The following is a 23,281-nucleotide window of genomic DNA, read 5'->3' on the forward strand; positions in this document are numbered from 1 at the left end:
TGAGGTCTCCCTGTTGCCGTTCAAGGAGGTGTTGCAGCAGTCCCTCTCCACCGGGGAGTTGTACGTACTTGGCCACCCTCCTGGCTGCCACAAGGGCGATTCTGTCGCGTAGCGGCTGCAATTGGGCCTCATGATTCAGGGGCACAGTGTTCGTCCACCTCGGCGCCCCCAACATGATCCGAGCTGCAGTATTTTGGACGACGTTGAGTCTTCGAAGGTGCGTTGGGCGGGCATGGACAAGGGTAAGTGCCCCATAGTCGATGAGACAGCGCACCACCTGCACATAGAATAATCGGAGAATGTCACGGCTGGCCCCTGACCTAGGGCTGGCGAGGGCCCGCATGGCGGTGACCCGTTGCATGGTCCGCTCTCTGACGTACTCCGCCTGATTCCGAAAGGAGAGCCGATTGTCGATGTGCACTCCCAGGTACAGGTAGCTACTGACCCAGTCGAGATTGACTCCTGACATCTGCAGTCTCCCCTCCGGCACATTGGCATGCAGGATCATGGCCTTGGATTTTTCTGCTGAGACCTTGAGGCCGAGACGACGGCAGGCGGTGGAGAGGAGGTTAAGGTCACGTTGGGCTCTATGCATCAAACCACATCTCTCGGTGATGATGAGGGCAAGATCATCAGCGTAGCTGAGCAGCTGGGTGCCTAAAGAGAATGGCAGCTGCACCAGCTCATGCATCAGGACATTGAAGAGAGCGGGGCTGAGGACCCCTCCCTGCGGGGTGCCGTTTTCAAGGGGCCTGAGGGTGGACACTTGTCCCTGGAAACGCACTCGTGCACACCTGCCCTGCAGGTATGAAGAGATCCAGGCAAGGAGCCTTCCCTTCACGCCCCTGCCTGCTAGGAGGTCAAGGATGGCTGGTGCGCTGGCAAGCTCAAAGGCTTTCTCGAGGTCCAGGAAGACAACAATTTTGGGTCTCTTGTTTGACCCAATGCCTGCAAGGAGGGTGGTGATGCTCTCTGCTGTGCCCACTCCTCGTGTGAAGCCGTATATGTGACGGTGTTCCGGGCCAAGCTTCCACCGTAGTCGCTCAAGGATCATCCTCTCAGCCGTCTTGGACAGACAGCTGGTGAGAGAGATGGGCCTCATGCTTTCCGGGTCCCTGGGCTTGGGGATGGGCAGGACGATGGCCTCCTTCCACGCAGTGGGGAGTTGTCCAGCCCTCCAGGAGCAGTTGATGACCTCCAAGAGTGCATCATGTCCAGAGGGGCCCGCCCTTGCGATCATACTGTAGGTGATGCCATCCTGGCCGGGGGTGGTGTCGTGTGATGTCCTGAGGGCTGCCTTCAGCTCCCGGTCGCTGAAGTCTACATCGGTGTCGTCGTGTTCGCAGCATGCAGCCTGTAGCCTGGCAGTCCTGTCTGGGAGGAGGACAGCCTGGAGGTTCTGCACATCTTGTGGCAGGCGTGCTGTTGCTGCCCTGGAAGTGAAGAGGTCGACCAGCCTCTCTGCTTCACCAGCCGGGTCATGGTGAGCACGCGCTGTTCCTCTGCGTTTTCCGGTAGCTATACCTATTTTCGCCCAGATCTCAGACAGGGTAGTGGCATGGCCGAAGGAGGCACACCATTCGAACCACTTTGCCAGGCGGACTCTGTGGGAGATGTGGCGAGCGTGCCGCACCACCTCTCTCAGTAGCCGAAGGGTGTCAGCAGTAGGGTTGCGTCTGTGGAGCCTGCGGGCACAGTTGACACGGTGGTTCTGCTCCTTGACTGTCTCGTCGTAGAACCACCAGTCCCGCTTGATGGTACCTCCAGCCTTGGTAAGTGGGATGGCCACCTCAGCCGCATGGGTGACGGCAGCTTGGAGGTTCTGGGCAGCCGCATCAGGATTGTCAGAGAGGGAGGTCGTCTCCCACCATTGCTGTATGACATCCTGGAAGCACTGCCAGTCCGCCTTCTTGAAATTCCACCGTGGAGGCGGTGTGTATGGGATGTGCTGGGTGAGCGCCAGCGTGGTGACGATCGCGAAGTGGTCGCTGGTGAGAAGTGGGTGGAGTTCCCACCTCACTCCAGGCTGCAGTCTCCGAGAGAGGAGAGTGACATCCAGTCGGTTGCCGCCGTGGTGTGTCGGCTCCCCATTGTTGAGGAGGACGACGTCAGGAACATCATCGAGCACAGCCGCCAAGTGCCTGCCCGTCTCATTGGTATGGGAGACAGAGTGGAGAAGCTCATGATGGGCGTTGATGTCCCCCGCCACGAGCACGCCCTCGAGGCGAGATATGGACAGAGCTGCAACCTCCGAGAGGTCGAGAGTAAACCGTGCGCTCCGGTACACATTGTAAATAGTCAGTGGTCCAGATGGCAGTTGCAGCGTGACAGCTTGCACCTCCACCCCTTCACCGCAGTTGATAGGGTCAGTGACAATCGAGTGGGGGATGCAATTCCGCACATAGATTGCGGTGCCCCTGGCGGGGGGCCAACCACGCTGCAGGTATGCAGAGAACCCAGGGATGCGTGGCTGTGGGGCGGGTGGGGGCTTGACAAGGGTTTCTTGGAACAGAAACACATCTATCTCATCCCGGACTGCCGCCTGGATAGCTAGGTGGAGTTTCTGCCTCAGACCACAGATGTTCCACTGGAGAATTTTTAGGGACTGCCGGGCGACCCGTCGGACTCCATCTCCTCCTGTTCGGCCATGGTCCTCCGGAACATCCGTGCGTGTTCTACCATTTCCTCGGGCGTGAAGACCTGGGTGAGGTGATCTTTCAGGGCTGCTGAGTCGACCCTCTCCAGGAGAGCCATGCTGTACACGGTAGTCAGGAGCTCCTTGCAGACCTGCCTGTCCTTCATTGATGGGAGTAGCATGGATAGCACCTCTACCACAAGCTTGATTACGGTGACAATGTGAACCTGCGAGGTGCCCTCCCTCTGGGGGGACAGGGCTTCCTTGGCTGCGGCCTGAGGTTGTTGGCCCACTCCCGCGATTGTTGCTGCTGCTGACCCGCAGGTCGCGCAGGTCTCCGTGGTTCTCTGTGCCATCTGACTGGGTGCCGCGGCCTGTTTCCTGCTGCACTCGGGTGGGGACTGACTCGGACGGGAAGTCCCTTGCTGGTGTCCTGTCTGGTGCTGAGTAGCCGCAGCTCCTTGAGCAGCGTCCCTGAGCCGGGCTTGTTGTGTTCCTTTGTTCCGTTTCTGCTGAGGCTTCGAGACTTGCCCATGCCGTTGTTCCCCTTGCGGTGCAACTGGTCTCCTCTGTTGCTCCCCCAGTGCTGGGAACTCTCTGCTGTAGGGTGTGGCCGCCACAGAGGGGCCTGTGCTGGCTGCCGCGATTGGCCGGTGATGATAGTTCCATGGGTTGGGGCGTGGAGAGGGGGCATTGGTCGATGTCCCCACCTGTTGCTGTTGGGTGTTTACCGAGTTGGGCTGGGCTGTCGCCACAGGGGCCATCCGCTGTCGCACCTGTTGCCACCGCTGTACCATGACAGGACAGCCCTGGTTCCATGCGTGGTGTTTCTTGCCGCAGTTGGCGCACTTGGGTTCGGGGCGTGGGGTCTCGGGGGCGGGCTGCTTGAGCAATGCAATGCAATCCTTGGAGTCGTGCTGCTTGCTGCAGACTCCACACTTCTTCACATGTTGGCAGGTAGCCGCGATATGGTTGAAACCCTGGCAGTTGTAGCATTGTAGTGGGCCCTCTACATATGGCCGAATCTTGAACCGCCCCCACACCCCCAGTGCGATGTGGGATGGTAGGGGCCCTCGGTGGTGGATCAACATATTCCGTGTTGGAATCTTGTTGGTCCCGGTGGTCAGCCTCTCTGCCTTGACAATGTTGGTTGCATCGAGGAATCGCTCTGCTGGTATGGGTACAGGGACGTGGAGCACAACCCCCTTGTGCATCTTTTCTTGAGCCAGGAGCTCCCTTATCCTCGGATTCTCTGCAGCCATTGCCTTCAGTCGATCGTATGTGTCCTCGTCGCGCGGCTTCGCCACGATCTCTCCCCTGAGTGTGATGTCGCAGCTGAGCTTGATGGAAGGCATGGTCGCCTCCAGGTTCTTCACCATGTCGTAGTGAGGGATAATGAACTTGTTGAAGGCCACAGTTGGTTGCCTTGCAGCACGGTTCTGAGGTCTTGAGCGCCCCTGTTCCATCTCGTTCTCCTCTGTTGCCTGTGAGGCTTCGTCTGGGTTGGTTGTTCCTGGTGCCATCTGCTGAGGAGGAGGGTCCCGGGTCACTTCCATGGTCCCCATATGATGGGGGGTGTCCACCTGCTGGGCCGGGCTTGGGTTGGCCTCGGCTGTCCTCATCGTCCCCTGGCCATCTGGGGAAGCAGCTGGGATCAGCTGAGGCGCTTCTGTGGCATCGCCCCTGCAATGCAGGTTGTCCTTGGGTTTCTTCGCTGGCCCTTCCACTTCCTCCACGTCGCCCTGACAGTCGTCGTCGCATGATGACATGGGCCGTTTGCCTCTTGGTTCCTGAGATGACATGGCCGTACAGCCACCCCAACGAGGCTCGTAGCTGTGTGCCACAGTTCCCAAGACCTATTAACAACGCAGCTGGGTTCACAGTGGTTCACAAGCGAGTATCACGTCACTCACTGGTATCGTATTGTGAAGACCTAGGTTACAAATGGATATTTTCCCAGAGCACTGAGCACACACATATGACTCACAATTGCACGAATGGCGAGGGCAATCAGGTGCTATGCGTAAACTAACACAGCACCAGGCACCTGGCGAGCTGTACCAGTGCACGAAGCACACTGGCTGGTCAGCGCCACGCCACAGCACACGTACGAATCACACGAATGCACGACAGATTCGCAATTGTGCGTAAACTAACACAAAACTCACTGCAGAATGTCTTGAAAGAAAAGCACTTAGTCACGAACGTTCCCGTGCGTAGCGATGGCGCGGCGCAGCACGCACGAACCCCAACGAATTATGTTGCCACGGTAGCACACGTATGACTGGCGTGGCTGTGCGTAAACTAACACAGAACACGCCAGACTCACTGCAGAATGTCTTGAAAGAACAGGACTTAATCACGAAAGTTCCTGTGCGTAACGGTGGCGCGGCGCAGCACGCACGAACGCCCACGAAAGCACACGAATTATGTTGCCACGGTAGCACACGTATGACTGGCGTGGCTGTGCGTAAACTAACACAGAACACGCCAGACTCACTGCAGAATGTCTTGAAAGAAAAGCACTTAGTCACGAAATTTCCTGTGAGAAACCATGCGTAAACTAACATGGACCTCACAGGGAACATCCCAGCATTCGTGCGTGCTCCCACGAATGCGTGGTCCACGCACGAAGGCGCGAACCGTGCGTAAACTAACACAGGTCGGCGAGAAGGAGTCACTCTGAACACTGAGCGATCCACTCTGAACACTCCAAAACCTCCGTATCGCGTTCTAAGGTCTATGACTGATATCAGCAGAGGGGTGCCGTGCACAACCGCACTCCACCGAGGTCAGGCAGCGACTCTCTTTTGACACAGTAGACCACAACATCCTTCTCCACAAACTTGATCATTACGGTATAAGAGGCCATGCTCTTGCTTATTTCAAATCTTACATTACTAATAGGTATCAGTACGTCACCATTAAAGACACAGCATCAGCAACACGGCCACTCGATACTGGAGTTCCGCAGGGAAGTGTCCTTGGTTCCCTTCTCTTCTTCATATACATCAATGACCTTCAAAACGTATCCCAACATCTGAAACCCATTCTCTTTGCTGATGACACGACTTATGTCATCTCTCACCCTAATCTTGCCACCCTCAACACCATTGTGAATGAGGAGCTGATTAAAATATCGACTTGGATGACAGCCAATAAACTTACGCTTAACACTGACTGGTAGCAGAACAGGAGATGCACAAATTAACATTAAGATTGACAACACTCTAATTACCAGAAATAATGGGGGGAAATTCCTAGGCTTATACCTTGACAACAACCTGAATTTCAGCACCCATATCCAGCATATAACCAAAAAAGTATCCAAAACGGTTAGGATCCTCTCCAAGATACGATACTACGTGCCGCAAAATGCCCTTCTCACGCTATACCACTCACATATTTATCCATACCTCACCTATGCTATTTGTGCTTGGGGATCAACTGCAGCAACACACCTAAAGCGAATAATAACCCAACAAAAAGCTGCAGTAAGAATAATCACTAAATCCCATCCCTGGCAACACACCCCCCCACTCTTCATAGACCTAAACTTACTCCCAGTTCAGTACATCCACACTTACTACTGTGCAATCTACATCTACAGGGCCTTAAACTCTAATATCAACCTTGACCTAAAACGCTTTCTTGATAGTTGTGACAGAACTCACAGGCATAACACCAGACACAAACATCTCTACGACATTCCCCGTGTCCGACTAAACCTTTACAAAAATTCAATGTATGTCAAAGGCCCTAAAATCTGGAATGCCCTACCTGAGAACTCTAGAACTGCAGACACATTCATCACCTTCAAAACTACCATTAGAAAACATCTTATCTCCCTGATACACCCCGTCAACTAACTACACGAATACCACCTGGTGGTTCACACTTACACTCACTCACTCATTTGACCATAAACAGAAATATTAATCTCAATCTTAAAATAATGATTCCTGTGATACTCCAATACTGAAACTATGTACTGTGCCAAAACAAAAGCATTCACATTGCTAAACTTACAAACTAGTATTTAGTCACTTAGCCATAATACCAACTTACCTCATAATTTGTAATATTTTACAATTAAGAATAAAACTAAATATGCCCGAAATGCCTAGCCATGCTAAGCGTTCTAGTGGTACACTCTGTAATCACAATTTTACTACATGTAAACCACACAATAACCAAATTTCTGTAAACTCAGCATTGTAATCCTTATAGAGAATAAACTTTGAATGTGTGATGGGATCCATAGCAATTGTACATTAATTCCTTTGTCCCAAATTTTTGAGTATCTATACCTGGCTTCTCCAATGAGCATGTTGTTGGAGTCATTATATGAGTCAAGAGCCTTCAATGATGACATAGAATCAGTAATGATGATAGAGTCAAGCTCAGTGTCTTAGGTTAGCTTTAGCGCCATTAGGATTGCAAACAATTCAGTTTGCAGTGTAGAGGCCCAGTTGTTAATTCTTATGCCTAACTCAACAAATTTATTATCGTTCTTAACTAGGGAGGTGGCAACAAGAGCAGATGCAGCCCTGCCAGAAGACTCCTGTTTAGATCCATCAGTGTATATAACTTGTGATAACTTATTACTACCAGCTAGGTGAGAAATTTCTTCTTGAGCAGTTGCTCTAGCAAGAGATTTAAGGAAGGGATTACTAGCAATGAGCTTCTTGGGAGGGACTTGTAGGTATGTGATATTAAATGAACACATCTTCCACGGAGGGGTGAAATGCTCTTGTTGCCTACAGTGATACAGTTCATGCAGGTTATAAAACTAAATGCAATTGCACGTTTTCACAATCCATTTAGATCTGTGTGTATTTACCTCTAGACACTTGGTAAGATTCATTGTGACAGTGTCTGGTTCGTTTCTCAACATTCTAATACCGAGTACAGTGTTAATCTCAACAATCCTATCACTGATACTAGAAATACCAAGCTCCTTCCTCATGTTAAGAACTTTTGTAGATCTGGGACAGCCAAGAATAATCCTGAGAGCTTCATTTTGCATTAACCCCAAGGGTCGGAGAGAACTTTCTCTAACTAATATCAACATGGGAGCAGCATAATCAATTAAGGACCTAACATAGGCTATGTACACCATTCTCACGATTCTCACATTAGCACCATAGTTGGGGTTGTAGCCAGCAACAGCTTTGAGAGCATTTAGCCTAGCTTTGCATTTCTTGTTTAGTTGTGGTATAGTGGATTTGTTAAAGGGTACATCTACACCAAGATATCTATAAGTTTTAAATTAACGTAGCTAATGATTTCACCCTGCAACTAGATGGGTGGGGGATGTCGTTTGCTTGTTAATATCTTTGTTTTAGAGGAAGATATTATGAGGCCTAGTCGATTACAAATTTCTTGAACTTCATTAAGAATGGTATTCATCTTCTTATGCCCTGTTGTATGGATCATGATATCATCAGCATAGCTTATATGTTTAGGTGAGGCAGGTAGAGCATTTAGGAGAACATTAATCAGAATATCAAATAGCATGAGACTAAGAACTCCTCCCTGCGGTGTACCTAGGGACATTTCTTTAGAATCACTTCTGAAGCCTTGGTAAAGGACAGAGGATACTCTATTTGACAGGTATCCTATTATCCAGCAGAGTAAGCTACCACCAATATTCATTTTGGCTAGTTCATGTAGTATAACGGTTCTGTTCGTAATATCAAATGCAGATTTTAGATCAAGAAAAGTGGTAAAACTAGTAGAGGTGTGTGCAGTGAGAAAGGTGGAAATACAGTTCTGCACACTTTTACCTTTCATGAACCCATAGAGGTAGGGGGAAAGTTGGTGTCTGATTCTGTAGTACAGTCTGTTAAGTATCATTCTTTCAAAAGTTTTAGAAAGACAACTAGTTAAGGAGATCGGCCTAAATGTATCAGGCTGTTGGGGCTTAGGGATAGGCACAATGAGACTATTGGTCCAAGAAGTAGGAAGAACTCCCTCAATGTAACTGGAATTATACAGTGCTGCGAAGGCTTACTCAGCCCTGTAACAACTTCAGACAATATTACCAAGGTTGGCTCCTCCTCAGGAAAATTAGTGAATAGAAAAAGAAATAATAACAGACAAACATAAACACTTTATTATATAGAAAATATAAAATATAAAACACTTAAATATGAAATATTAATCCTACATTAAAGAAAATGAAAAATGAAAAATATAAATGATAAGTGAATTCAACGCTAATATGTATAGGGGTGTCTGGTGTTGGTGACACTGTGTTGTTGAAATTGTAGCCGTTGCTGATGATGGGAGGGGATCGCAGGTGTTGGTTACGACCCACTGGCTAGTTCTTCACAGTAGATAGAGCCTTGAGTAGTATCCCGATGACAGGAAAGCAGGTTCTTTACCGCTGCAATGATGTGGGGTTACGTCCTGCAATTTCATACAGGTGCACAGGTAATTAAATCCAAAATGGGACGTCTCCAGGACGTTAGTCCGTCTCCTGTTCTTCTCGTTGATTGACAGGTGACCCTCACTGTCATTCAAGCTGAAAAGATAGACAGGTTACCCACTGCTTAAACAATCACTCTCCATGGCAAGTACAATACTCAAAAGACGTGGTGATTATTACAACAGTCAACCTAGAGCAAGACTGAAAGGACTAAGTTTATTATTGGTCAAAAGTGAAGCTTTTAACCAATAAATCCACTAGAATACAAGATTAGATTTTGCCACCGAAGTGGCTAGTTTATTGTGCACCCCATATACATCCTGTGGACGGTAGCGCGAGAGCATATGGATACACAAAAGGCCTAGGAACTAGGCCCCAAAGGGTTAACAGGAATACATATGGATTTATATCTACATATCTATAGTTCACTTATCTGTTACAAGCAAATTTAGAAAATTTGCTTAGTATATCTGGTATCTTATTTTCATTAATAAGATATCTTGACATGTCACATAGGTTATTATACTGTCTGTCTCTGTATTCCTCAATAAGTGGACAATTAAGCACATAGTGTTCAAGAGAGTGACCATATGCCTGATCACATAATTTACATTTAGTTTGATCATCATCTGTGTGTCTCCCAAACTGCCAGAAGTACTTGTAACCAAGCCTAAGCCTGGCCACTACAACATCAGTCAGTCTGTTCACATTGCAAGTTGCTCCATAAACATACTTATCTACGTTCATGTTATCATAGTGGGTTATAGATCTACTCAGGCTTCTAACTGCATTCCTATAACAATCATTTTCATTATTTACTTCTCTCCTAATATTATTCCTAATGCTAGACACAGTTATACCAAAGTTATATTCTACATTCTCCTTCTGGATACTCTTCTTGGCTAACATATCAACTTTATCATGAAGGAGTAATCCAATGTGTGATGGGATCCATAGCAATTGTACATTAATTCCTTTGTCCCTAATTTTTGAGTATCTATACCTGGCTTCCCCATTGAGCATGTTGTTGGAGTCATTATATGAGCCATAGAATACAAGGCAGGCATGTACTTACAGTAGTGTTGGGAGCTGTGAGTCGAGTGATTTACTGTTTGACCAGAGCCTCACACGTCACCTTTCAAGGGGGGGGGGAAGAGGGAGGGGAAGGGATAGCAGGAGCTAGACTGACCCTACCTTAACAAGCAGCCGGCAGTCAAACTATCACTTTCAGGGAGGGGGAAAAAAGGTGGGAAAAACGGGAGCTTGACTTACCCTACCTTAACTAGTAGCCGGCAATGAAACTATCGTTACTATATCGCTACTCCTATCTATTGAACTTTTCCCTCACACTCCCCCATACCAAGACTTATAGTCAAGGAGTATAAGAAGAATAGGCGAGGAAAAAGTTCTAACATGTGGAAGTTGCGTAAGGCAACAAATCTTCTACTGACTGTCACGACTTAGCCAGTCAGAGAAATAATTGGATAAACCATTGATATACACAATATGGAACTTAAAAGCCTGGAGTGCCAATGTCCACCTCAAGAGGCGACTGTTGGTTCCCTTAAAAGTTTCTAGGTATATCAAAGGTTTGTGGTCCGTTTCTAAAATGAATTCTTCTCCCAGCAAATAAAATTTAAGTTTGGAGATACCCCGCTCAAGGGCTAAACATTCCTTTTCTATTGTGGAGTATCTTGTTTCTGCGGTAAGGAGTTTCCGGCTTAGGAAGCATACAGGAAAGGGAGTACCATCATGGTATTGTAGTAACACCGCACCTAAGCCAGTATTGGAGGCATCAGTTCTCAAACACAATGTTTTATTAATATCTGGAATCTTAAGTATAGGGTCTTTCGAAAAGATATTTTTAATCTCATTAAACTTTCCCGAGCTACGTCGGAAAGTTCAAGAGGTTCCTTCACAGACTTTTTAAGGAAGTCGGATAAGATGCCTGTAAGATCAGTAAGGTTCGGGATAAACCGTGCATAAAAATTTACAGAACCAAGAAAGCTTTGCATGAGCTTCTTGGTTTTGGGGAATTTAAATTCTAATAAAGCTTTGATCTTACTGGGGAGAGGCTGCAGAGAGTTATTAGAAAGTACCAGTCCAAGATATCTAATCTTGTTATACCCAAGGAAGCATTTCTTCGGCTTGGCAGTGAGGCCATGTGAGCGTAACCTACGCAAAACTGATGTTAATGTTAGGATATGTTCGCTCCACGTAGATGTCATTACGTAAATGTTATCAAAATAAACTGAAACATTTGGCATATTACCCAAGACCTTTCTCATCAGTCTCCCGTAGGTAGCACAGGCAGTTACCAAACCGAAGGGCATAGTTCTATACTGCATCAGTACTTGGTGTGTAGGAAAAGTGGTGTACTGCTTAGAAGAAGGATCTAACATTACTTGATGATATGCCTGCGCAATATCAATCTCTGAAAAGAAGGAAGCGTCATAAAATTTGTGTAGATCGCTATCTATTAAGGGCATAGGCTCAGCATCCCACCGAGTTATAGCATTAAGGCCTCTGAAGTCAATAGCAAGTCTATATGAATTATCCTCCTTCTTAACCATGACTACTGGTGAACAATATGAAGATACTGAAGGTTCATTGATCTTTAGTTTTAATAATTTGTCTACCTCTCGGTCAAATGCATCCCTAAAGTGAACTGGAACTGGGTATAATTTTCGTTTGATAGGATTGTTCGTCACTAAGTCAATCTTATGGACTACCGTGGAGGTAACACCTGGAATATCAGTAAAGACGTCTGAAAAGTTACTCAAACATTGAAGTAGTTCATGTCTCTTATGGCCATCCAAAGATTCATTAATATTAATGTTGGTTGCATCCGAGTGGTCAAGAGTCACCAAGTCATGTAGTCCTTCATCATAGTCTAAGTTAGAGGTGTCAATTACGCACACTTTACATTCTTCAGTTGTCTTATCAAGTTCGTGTGGAAAAACTAAGTCAAAGTTATTAAGGCAGTTAACCGAATTTCTTCGGTAATGTTTCTTAAGGATGTTGATATGATAAAGCTTAGGTTTTCCCTTGACTTCTATGAGGTAGTCAACTTTCCCACAAATTTTTAATACTTTATATGGACCTTTCCATGCTACTAATAATTTATTTGACTTCATAGTCAAAAGTACAAGAACTTCATCTCCTACTTTAAAACTTCTCCTCTGACTTTTGGAATCAAAATAGGTTTTGTACTGGTCCATTGACAAGCTTAGGTTTTTCGAAACTATGTCAGAGGTCTCCTCAAGTTTGGATCTAAGGTCAAGGAGAAACTGGTAAGAAGACTGAACCTCAGCATTTACCTCCTCATTAGTCCATAAGTCATGAAGGATGGACAGTGAACCTCTGGCCTGTCTACCATAGAGAAGTTCAAAAGGTGAAAACCCCAAAGAGTCACTGGGAACTTCCCTCAGGCAAACAAAGCACAGGGTAGGTAACGATGCCACTCCTTAGGTTTAAGGGAGCAAAGTTTCCTTAAAATGGACTTGAGAATCGAATGCTGGCGCTCAATCCTCCCATTACAGCTGGGATGATAGGGTGTGGTGAAGAGAGGCTTCACTCCCAGAAGTTGGTATAGATGTTGCATTAAGTCAGATGTGAATTGTGTCCCCCGGTCAGACAAAATTTCTCTAGGGATGCCCACTCTGAAGAAGATGGACAAAAGGGCTTCAGCCACCTCTGTAGTAGTTATGGTCTTTAAGGGAACGGCTTCAGGGAAACTCGAAGCATAATCAACTAATGTTAATATATATCTATGTCCCCCAGATGAAAGTGGAGATAAAGGACCAACGATGTCAATAGCTACTCTTTCAAACGGTGCCGTAAAGATTGGCATTTTGACCATAGGTACTCGCCTGGTACCTCGGGAGGATGACAGTTGGCAAACTTTACACGATCTACAATAAGTAGTGACATCTGAGGGCATTTTAGGCCAAAAATAGGTTTCCCTAATTTTATTTAAAGTTTTACGATGCGAGAAATGTCCGGCCACTGGCAGGTCATGAGCCATTTTAAGAACAGTCTCTCTGCATTGACTTGGAACAACTAAGATGGAATAGTCTGTCTCATCTGAATTTAATTTGAATACTGACTAGTGCAAGATACCTTTTATATATTCAAATTTATATGAAAAGTTTTTCCTTTGGATAGCTTGATTTTGTTTAGCGGCATTATGGCAATTCTGAAGAGAAGGGCAATTACGTTGTAACTTGACAAAGGAGTCCTTCGATATGTCTAAAGACTTAAAGTCAGGGAAAATCAAAGGATGGACAGTAGGAGAAGCCTGGGCTTTGGTCTGAGCCCTGGTCAAGACATTTATGGTATCGGAGGTGATATCTTCACTTTCATCTAACAAGTGAACCGGTGATCCTACTACCTCGCTTTCGAGAGTAGCATCACTGGTTTTTAATCCCACATGAATCTCACGAGACATTGTCTCATCTGAACTTTCGAGGGGCTTCTTCGACTCTACAGGAAGAGGATCTGAAACACCTATGTCCATCTTTGGTGATGAGAGGTCAACCTCAGTAGGAAGAATGGCACCGTTTACATTACCTATTAGTACGGAGCAAGAAGTGATGGGAGCTAGTACGGCTTCAGACCAACCTGTGAACCATTTAGACCTAATGATACAACGGATGGTAGGAAAAGTGTCTGTACGGCCCAAGTAGTCTGAAAGTATAGCAGAGGAATGAGTTTCTTTAAGATTAGGGAACAGCTTATCAGAAATTACTATACATGTGCATCCAGTGTCTCGTAAAATGGTAGATACATTAAGTCCATTAACTGTTCCTGAACAAAAGGGTGCTTGGTCATTACAGTCTTTAAAACATCTTCCAACTTTTTGGACCTTCTTAGAAGGACAATCTGGACGTTTATGTCCCTTAACACCACACAAATGACAAACAGAAATAAAAGAAGTCATTTTACTTTCCACTAGAGGCTTTGATTTCTTAAGGTCTGATGAGCCCTTGCCCTTAGGGTTCGATCCCTTTAGGTCTTTATAGGAATTGTGAGCCTCAGCATACAGGTCAGCAGCCTCAGCAACTTCCTCAGCTTTAATCAGGTTACGTTCTCTAATGAATGTTCGTATCTGGTGAGGAAGAGCTGTCAGGAACTGGTCAGCAACCATGAAGTCTCGAAGAGATTCATAACTGTGATCAATTCCTGAACTCGATAGTCTATCCAAAAGTCGAACAAACGAAAGAGTGTTACCTGTAACTGTTGAAAGTTCTGGCCAGGCTGTAAGGTGGCATACCTGAAATCTTTCCTGTAAGAATTAGTGGTTTTTTGATATGCTTTAAGGATTGCCTTCTTCAGTAGGTTATAATTACATATGATATCCTGCGACAAAGTTGCATAGATATTTAAGGCTGTACCAGAAAATAACATTCCTAACCTGGTAGCCCAGGTGTCAGCAGGCCATTCACAGAGGGTAGCGGTATTTTCAAACCTGATAATGTAAGAAGTTATGTCTTCCCCCTCTGTGAAGGGGGGTAAATTAGATGTTGGAATATGTGCACTGACTGCACGTTGTTCCATTACTCCTTCCTCTAATTGTTGTTGTGTAAAAGTTAACTTTTTATTCTCTAATTCAAGGCGAGATTTTTCGAGCTCACGATCCTTTTCTCTCTCTATTAACTCATGTACTCTAGCTTTTTCCTCAACTTCTCTATCCTTTGCTCTTTCCTCAAGTTCTCTTAATTTAACCTGTTCCTCACGTACCCTAGCTCTTTCCTCACGATCAAGTCTATCACGCTCTTTTTGGTCTTCTCGCTCTCTTTCTAACTGTCTCTCTTGGATTTCTCTCTCAATTCTCTCTCTCTCCTTTTTCTCCTGTCTTTCAAGGTTCTCTTTCTCCTTTTTCTCTTCTCTTTCGATTCTCTCTCTCTCCTTTTCTTCTTCTCTTTCCCTTTCTAACTATCTTTCTTCTCTCTCAATTCTCTCTCTTTCAAGTCTTTCCTGGATCTTAGCACTAATGAAAGATTCTAAATTTTTCCCTGTTATTCCTAACTTACTTCCAGCGTTCATCCAAAACTGGTATTCATCCATACTTGCAAGAATAACTTAAACTATCAGGGGAAATGAAACGGGTATTAAAGAAAACGGAGGGTTCAATTCCTGCTCTGCTCAAGCTGTAAATAAACCAGAGGGCTCGATCCCTGCTTCAATTAAACAATATGTATTAACGAAAACGAAGGGTTCTATGCCGGCTCTGAGCAAACAATAAGTAGAATGGGGTCCCTTGACCATCCAATCTTCTCACCAACAAATCAAGAGTGTCCTATGACAGTTCCCTTGATATAATAAAGAGCTCAATGAAACAAGTTGTCACTGGAAAATCTCGGGTCCCTGGAGTCTAATCCTCCAAAGTGTTTCAAGCTTACATATAAAAGTGGCAGAATTAAATATTATATCCTGCCTGACTTGACTTACAATAAATTGAGACTATAACAATCACCAAATCTTTTAAATACCTGTACCGTAGTCCTACCATAGAGAAAGATTACTCATGGCTGGTGGTAACCGTCTGTGGTATGCGGCGTTGAAGTTCCAATGGTAGATTCGAGATGGAGTTGAATCTTGATTCAGTAGAGTTGATCCTGGCAAGGTCGCCACTTGTGAAGGCTTACTCAGCCCTGTAACAACTTCAGACAGAATTACCAAGGCTGGCTCCTCCTCAGGAAAATTAGTGAATAGAAAAAGAAATAATAACAGACAAACATAAACACTTTGTTATATAGAAAATATAAAATATAAAACACTTAAATATGAAATATTAATCCTACATTAAAGAAAATGAAAAATGAAAAATATAAATGATAACTGAATTCAACGCTAATATGTATAGGGGTGTCTGGTGTTGGTGACACTGTGTTGTTGAAATAGTAGCAGTTGCTGATGATGGGGGGGGGTCGCAGGTGTTGGTTACGACCCATTGGCTAGTTCTTCACAGTAGATAGAGCCTTGAGTAGTATCCCGATGACAGGAAAGCAGGTTCTTTACCGCTGCAATGATGTGGGGTTACGTCCTGCAATTTCATACAGGTGCACAGGTAATTAAATCCAAAATGGGACGTCTCCAGGACGTTAGTCCGTCTCCTGTTCTTCTCGTTGATTGACAGGTGACCCTCACTGTCATTCAAGCTGAAAAGATAGACAGGTTACCCACTGCTTAAATAATCACTCTCCATGGCAAGTACAATACTCAAAAGACGTGGTGATTATTACAACAGTCAACCTAGAGCAAGACTGAAAGGACTAAGTTTATTATTGGTCAAAAGTGAAGCTTTTAACCAATAAATCCACTAGAATACCAGGCAGGCATGTACTTACAGTAGTGTTGGGAGCTGTGAGTCGAGTGATTTACTGTTTGACCAGAGCCCCACACGTCACCTTTCGGGGGGGAAGGGAAGAGGGATGGGAAGGGATAGCGGGAGCTAGACTGACCCTACCTTAACAAGCAGCCGGCAGTCAAACTATCACTTTCAGGGAGGGGGAAAAAAGGCGGGAAAAATGGGAGCTTGACTTACCCTACCTTAACTAGTAGCCGGCAATGAAACTATCGTTACTATATCGCTACTCCTATCTATTGAACTTTTCCCTCACAAGTGCTAACAAAGGGTTATCAGGCACGTGCCTTAGAGTTCTGAGAATATCATAGGTTATACCATCCTCTCCAGGAGCAGTTGATCGACCTGTAGTTAATGCATTATCTAATTCATACTCGGTAAAGAGGCAATCACTCTCATCAACTGTGTGTGTATTGTACTTTTTATTGTTTTTTTGATGCTTAGTCCTATTCCTAACTTAATAGTATATGTTAGTGTAAACTTGTTATCTAGTATTTGTATGCATTATAAGGGGAAAAAAAGGGTGTTCCACTTTACGGCAATTTCCACTTTACGGCAGTAGCCTGGCCCGGTGGCCTGGTGGCTAAAGCTCCTGCTTCACACACGAAGGGCCCGGGTTCGATTCCCGGCGGGTGGAAACATTTCGACACGTTTCCTTACACCTGTTGTCCTGTTCACCTAGCAGCAAATAGGTACCTGGGTGTTAGTCGACTGGTGTGGGTCGCATCCTGGGGGACAAGATTAAGGGCCCCAATGGAAATAAGTTAGTCCTCGATGACGCACTGACTTTCTTGGGTTATTCTGGGTGGCTAACCCTCCGGGGTTAAAAATCCGAACGAAATCTTATCTTATCTTAACCTAACCTGCCGTATAAGTGGGGCCCTACTGTATGTGTCTCTTGTGACCAACGAGATGCTTTAATCTATCATTTATCCATTTATGGGCATTTTGGTTTGATCTGATTTCCGTATTTGGAACATAAGATATCTGAGCAGACAGAACTATGCCCTGCAAAACGTCATATCATCAGCCATCACCACCTACATGACCCATAGTCAGGTCAATCCAGTTTAGACCACCCAGGTAATTTTTCAGTTCTATGAAATCAGCTAAGCAGAAGTCAGGGACAGAGACTTGATTTCGATTATATGGGTAATTCCATGATATATTAAAACTGAGTGATTTGTTATCACTTTCCCTTAGTTCATCATTAACCTCAAGATTATTAATTTGTGATTCCCTGCTGGAAAGAACCAAGTCAAGCAGGTTATTTCCTGCAGTTGGTTCTGTCACAAACTGTTTTAAAAAGCAATCATGAATCGTATCAAGAAAGTCACTTGACTCTAAATTTCCTGTCAAATTACCCCATTTAATCTGTCTGAAGTTAAAATTTCCCATTAGCACATTTTCTTGTGTAGATGCCATACGAATTTCGTCCCATAGAAGTTTACTGCACTCCTTATCGAGGTTTGTGGGCCTGTAAATTTCACCCAATTTTAGTTTCTCAAGATCCTCGAGAAGCTGTAACCAAATGGATTCAGTGGATGATGCTTCTAATTTTATACCATATCTAACACAACAATTTAAATTATCTCTGACATCTATCGCTATTCCACCACCCTTCCTGTTGACCCTATCAGTGTGAATAATTTATTGCTTTGTACGCAGCATTCAGAAGGCATTTCTCTATCTTTCAGATTGAACCATTTCTCTGTTATAGCAATAATATCTATGCTTTCTGCACTTGCAATTAACCTTAGCTCGTCTATCTTATTTCTTACACTCCCACTATTATTACAGTAAACCATGAGGAAGCTAGTTTCTCGCTGCTCTCTGCTGTCTCCTTTTATTTGCTGACCAGTTCCATTGTCTTTATTTGTAACTTTATGATAAATAATGTCTTTTAAACATTTACTGTTTTCAGCATTAGTGCTGCAGCCTGACTGTTTTCCACATACACCCATACCTCTATCTTCTAATAGTTTAAAATACTAGACATGTCAGCAATGGCCCTCTCAATCGTGTTCATAAATTATACCACCCCTGCCCCAAAGAGATGTACCCCATCCCTTGCATACAAATGGTGTTTGCCATAAAAGTTATCCCAGTTGTCAATGAATGGGATTGCAAGCTCCTTGCAATATCTGTCCAGCCAGCAATTTACACTAATTGCCCTAGACATCCATTCATTGCCCACTTCTCTTCTAGGCAAGATGCAGCATATGATTGGGACCCCTCCCTTAGACCTAATTAAATCTATAGCTGACCTGTACTTATCTAGCAGCTCCCCTCTCCTACACTTCCCAATATTGTTTCCACCAGCACTGAGACAGATAATGGTTTTATTTCCATTATCTAACATTGTATTATCCAACCTGTTGACTATGTCTCCAACACCAGCTCCAGGAAAACACCCTCTCTATCTCACCTTCTTATTCCTATTACAGAAAGCCCGGTCCAAATATCTTACCAGTGAGTCACCAATCACTGAATGCGGTTATCTCTATTAGCAGGGAAGGCAGTACCATTACCATCACTGACCACTGAAGTACACTCATTCTGAAGAACAGAGAAGCGATTTCCTACCTTCAAATCTACTCTCACACCTGCGACCTCTTGATAAAATAGAGAACAGAGCAAGATGGTTCATCTCTCGCCGGAACCCTAATGGATAAATCTATCATTTCAGAAGAACCTTCAACACAGGAGGGATGTGGGAGGCTTTACTGTTATGTACAAGGCCAACACTATCAAGGTACTACTCGTGGCTCCACTCCGAAGACAGCGAGAACTGAGTTTATACACAACAAGACAGGCAGCAAGCAGCAGCTACACTTTGTACCCTTTTCCTGAACTTCACTTCATTTGAGATCATGTATTCCTAGAATGACTCGTGTCTGGAAAATATTCGTACAGAAAAATGACATCATCGAAACAAAGTCAGTTGACAAAATGAAATCTCCTTCCCACAGATGAAATCTGTGGTGAAAACGGAAGGAAAATGTAACTCAGTGAATGTTTGGTGAATGTATGTACTTTCCTCGTTAAGAAACTCAGGGCTACAAATTCGGTATGCTTTTAGGAAAAACCCGATGATGATGCCTCTTTTGGTCTTGGTATCTTGACTGGAATAGAAGTGTGTGAGATCCTTTTTATTGGTAGGTTTCCGATAAACTTGAAATCTTAGGTTGTTGTCTACTTTGTGAATGAGGACGTCGAGGAAAGGTAGCTTGTCATTGGACTCTTCTCCTAGTGTAAACTGGATCGCCGGTTCAACTGCGTTGAGCCTTGCCTGAAGACTCCGTACATCAAAACGTTTGGGAGTTATTACGAGGACGTCGTCCACGTAACGTAACCAAGTGACGCTTGAAGGGATGATGTTGGCGAAGTGTTCGGACTCTAGGTGTTCCATGTATAAGTTGGCTAGGACGGCACATGGAACACCTAGAGTCCGAACACTTCGCCAACATCATCCCTTCAAGCGTCACTTGGTTACGTTACGTGGACGACGTCCTCGTAATAACTCCCAAACGTTTTGATGTACGGAATCTTCAGGCAAGGCTCAACGCAGTTGAACCGGCGATCCAGTTTACACTAGAAGAAGAGTCCAATGACAAGCTACCTTTCCTCGACGTCCTCATTCACAAAGTAGACAACAACCTAAGATTTCAAGTTTATCGGAAACCTACCAATAAAAATGATCTCACACACTTCTATTCCAGTCAAGAGACCAAGACCAAAAGAGGCATCATCATCGGATTTTTCCTAAGAGCATACCGAATTTGTAGTCCTGAGTTTCTTGACGAGGAATGTACATACATTCACCAAACATTCACTGAGTTACATTTTCCTTCCTTTTTCATCAAAGACTGCAAGAAAAGAGCCCTTCAGATCATTAATTCTCCACGCACCAACACCACTCCCAACAAAGTTATAATTCTTCCCAACAGCCAGGTTGCACTGAACGTTTCTAAAGTACTTTCACAAGCTAACACCAGAGTCGCCATCGCTTCTAGCACTTCAATAAAGGATCTAACCAGGAGTAAACCAAAGCACCACGAACCAGTCAACGCAGGAGTTTACACTATACCCTGTTGGGGCTGTGACAAGATTTACTTAGGTGAAACAGCAAGAAACCTCGACATCCGCCTCAATGAGCACATTTACGCATGTAGGAACGATAACTTGAACAACGCCTGTGTACAACACCGATATTCCACCAATCATCTCATGAAATTCAGGGACGCCCAATTAGTGATCAAAGAAACTAATTTCCGCAGACGCAAGTGCCTCGAATCAGTACTGATCGCTGTTTCGAATACAATTAAACAAAACAACGGCAGCTTCACCATCTCCGAAGTCTTAGCAAGAATCCTCCTGAAAACAGTAAACCCTTCCATCACATAGTCTCTCCTGTTGTACTACACAAGCACATTACAGAGAGTGAACACTGAAAAAACCTGCCTCTATCCAGTCTACATTTGTCCAACCTATTTTTATGTTACCCAAGTAATAGCTTTTGTATCCTTTTACTCATGTACGAATTAATTGCTCTATCATATTGTATTACTACTACTACTACCACTAGAATTGCACCTCACTCTGAGCCTATATATACCCTCTGTGTCCATGTATTGTTTGTAATGGCTTGATAAAGCTCCTGGAGAGCGAAACGTTGCCACAATAAAATGTCACATTAGTTGCACTTGTGTCCTTTTACTTTACATATTGTCGGTAATTCTACCAACTTTATTACATTCATTCAAATGTAAAACAATAGTTAAGTCAGTACTGAGATAGAATTTCCCTTAGTTGTACGTAATTTTATCATATCCATTAATAATCCATATTCTTACCAAACACTGATATTATGATTTTAGTGATAGCTTGACAGTAGGCTGGCAAACAGCCTACTGTCTCTTATATTAAAATGAAAAGGTGCCTTTTTTATTCGTCTTCTGCTACACATGAACTGTTGATGGATATACGAAGACTTGATGAATCGAATCAGTATTTTATTACAGTTATTGATTTGCTGCTCCACTTACAAGGATTGCTCATATTTTCCGTCACGAACAGATTCGATGGCAAGTTTATCCTACAAAAAAAATCCTATACTCAAAATATCTTTTGTTTCCTATATGATTCTTAATAGTTTTTCCTATTCTATTTCTTGTCAATTGTAGAAGACTTAGCCATAGATCTAGCCGCGGGGAGATGATCTGTAAACAGATGCTACACACTGAAGACTGTCTTCTTGTCTTCTTACTTACCAAAGATCATTTATCACTGCACCAGGTGTTTCGAGGACCATGAAAGACCACTGTTGATGTTTGAAGAGGAGTATACCCCTGAGGCCTGCCACTTGGAATACCACACCATGTACCTAGTGGAGGCGTGCCAGTGCAGGGAATACCACATGCCAGGTATATACATTGTATTGTTGTAATAATAAGTTGGCGTTTGGAGGCGCGTGAGTTTCCCTGTCTACTATTATCATGTTTATTTTTCCCATATAATCTACCTTGTCCATAATTACTGTCTGAGCAAAGCTCAGGCCTCTGCAACACAATTGTCCTCAGAGATCTGTTAAGTTAAACCATGAATTAAAGAAAGATCCTGGACTTCACCTTACGAAAGCAGACAAAGCAAATGCAATAGTAATTATGAACAAGGTAGATTATAGAGGAAAAATAACATATTAGAAGACAGGGTGTGAAGGTCCAACAGCCCTATTAGACTCTCAAAATAATTTTCTTGATATGTAAAATTGTATAGAATATAAAACACTTAAACAGGAAATTAATCCTACTTGAAGCAAAGAAATGAAAATGAAATATAAAAATAATTAGTGACTCAAAGCTAACATGTACACAATACCAGATGATGATGGTGGGGAGGGAGGTCACAGGTGGATGTGATTGTTGTAACACTTCTCTGGCCATTACAACACTTCCGAAGCAGTAGAGTCACCAGTCGTGACTCACAATGAAATGTTGGTGGGGTTATAACTGGGGAACAGCTGTAGGAGTGTGTATACCTGATTCCGAGTCAGCTTTGAGTGGAAAGGGAGCAGTTTGGGTACAGATGCCAGATTTAATCTCTGATCTCCGCAAGATCAGTGCTGCCCCTCTCATCTCGCCTGTGTCGGATGACCCGAGCCAATCATCAAGGACACACGATGATATCCGAAAGTCAAGTGACTGTGAACTGGTCGGAGGGACACACGTCACGTCCCACTGGGTGGAGAAAAGGGGAGGGGAGCGGAGACGATGCACACACCTGACAGAACTAGCATACTGCCTAATAAACTACCACCACCTACTCATACTTCCACCATTCCTTTCTAATGAACTTTCCCCTCATGGAAGGTTCCTTGATGTTGGTGAGGGGCTCTTGATTTAGGGAATTGGAACTGTGCTCCAGTTCCCTGAATTAAGCCTGAATGCCTTCCACATCCCCCCCCCCGGGCGCTGTATAATCCTGCGGGTTTAGCGCTTCCCCTTTGATTATAATAATAATAATCTAATGAACTTCTTCCTCACACAGGGGAACTGACATCTCCCTCAAGAGCTAAGCTTTTTGTGGTGATGAAGAGCTTTTGTACTTTGAGAGGAAGCTTTCTGTAATGTATGATGGTTTACCCAGTGTTGAGGCTCATCATATTGAACGATGAGTCCCCACTGTAGGTGATGAGTCTTCACTATGGGTGATCAATCCCCACTGTGGATGATCAATCCCCACTGTGGGAGATGAGTCACCATTGCGGATGATGCATCCCCACTGTATGTGATGTATCCCTACAGTTGATGATGAATTCCCCACTGTGGGGATACATCACCCA

This window comes from Cherax quadricarinatus, chromosome 28, assembly GCF_038502225.1.
Source record: "Cherax quadricarinatus isolate ZL_2023a chromosome 28, ASM3850222v1, whole genome shotgun sequence".
Lineage (NCBI taxonomy): Eukaryota > Metazoa > Arthropoda > Malacostraca > Decapoda > Parastacidae > Cherax > Cherax quadricarinatus.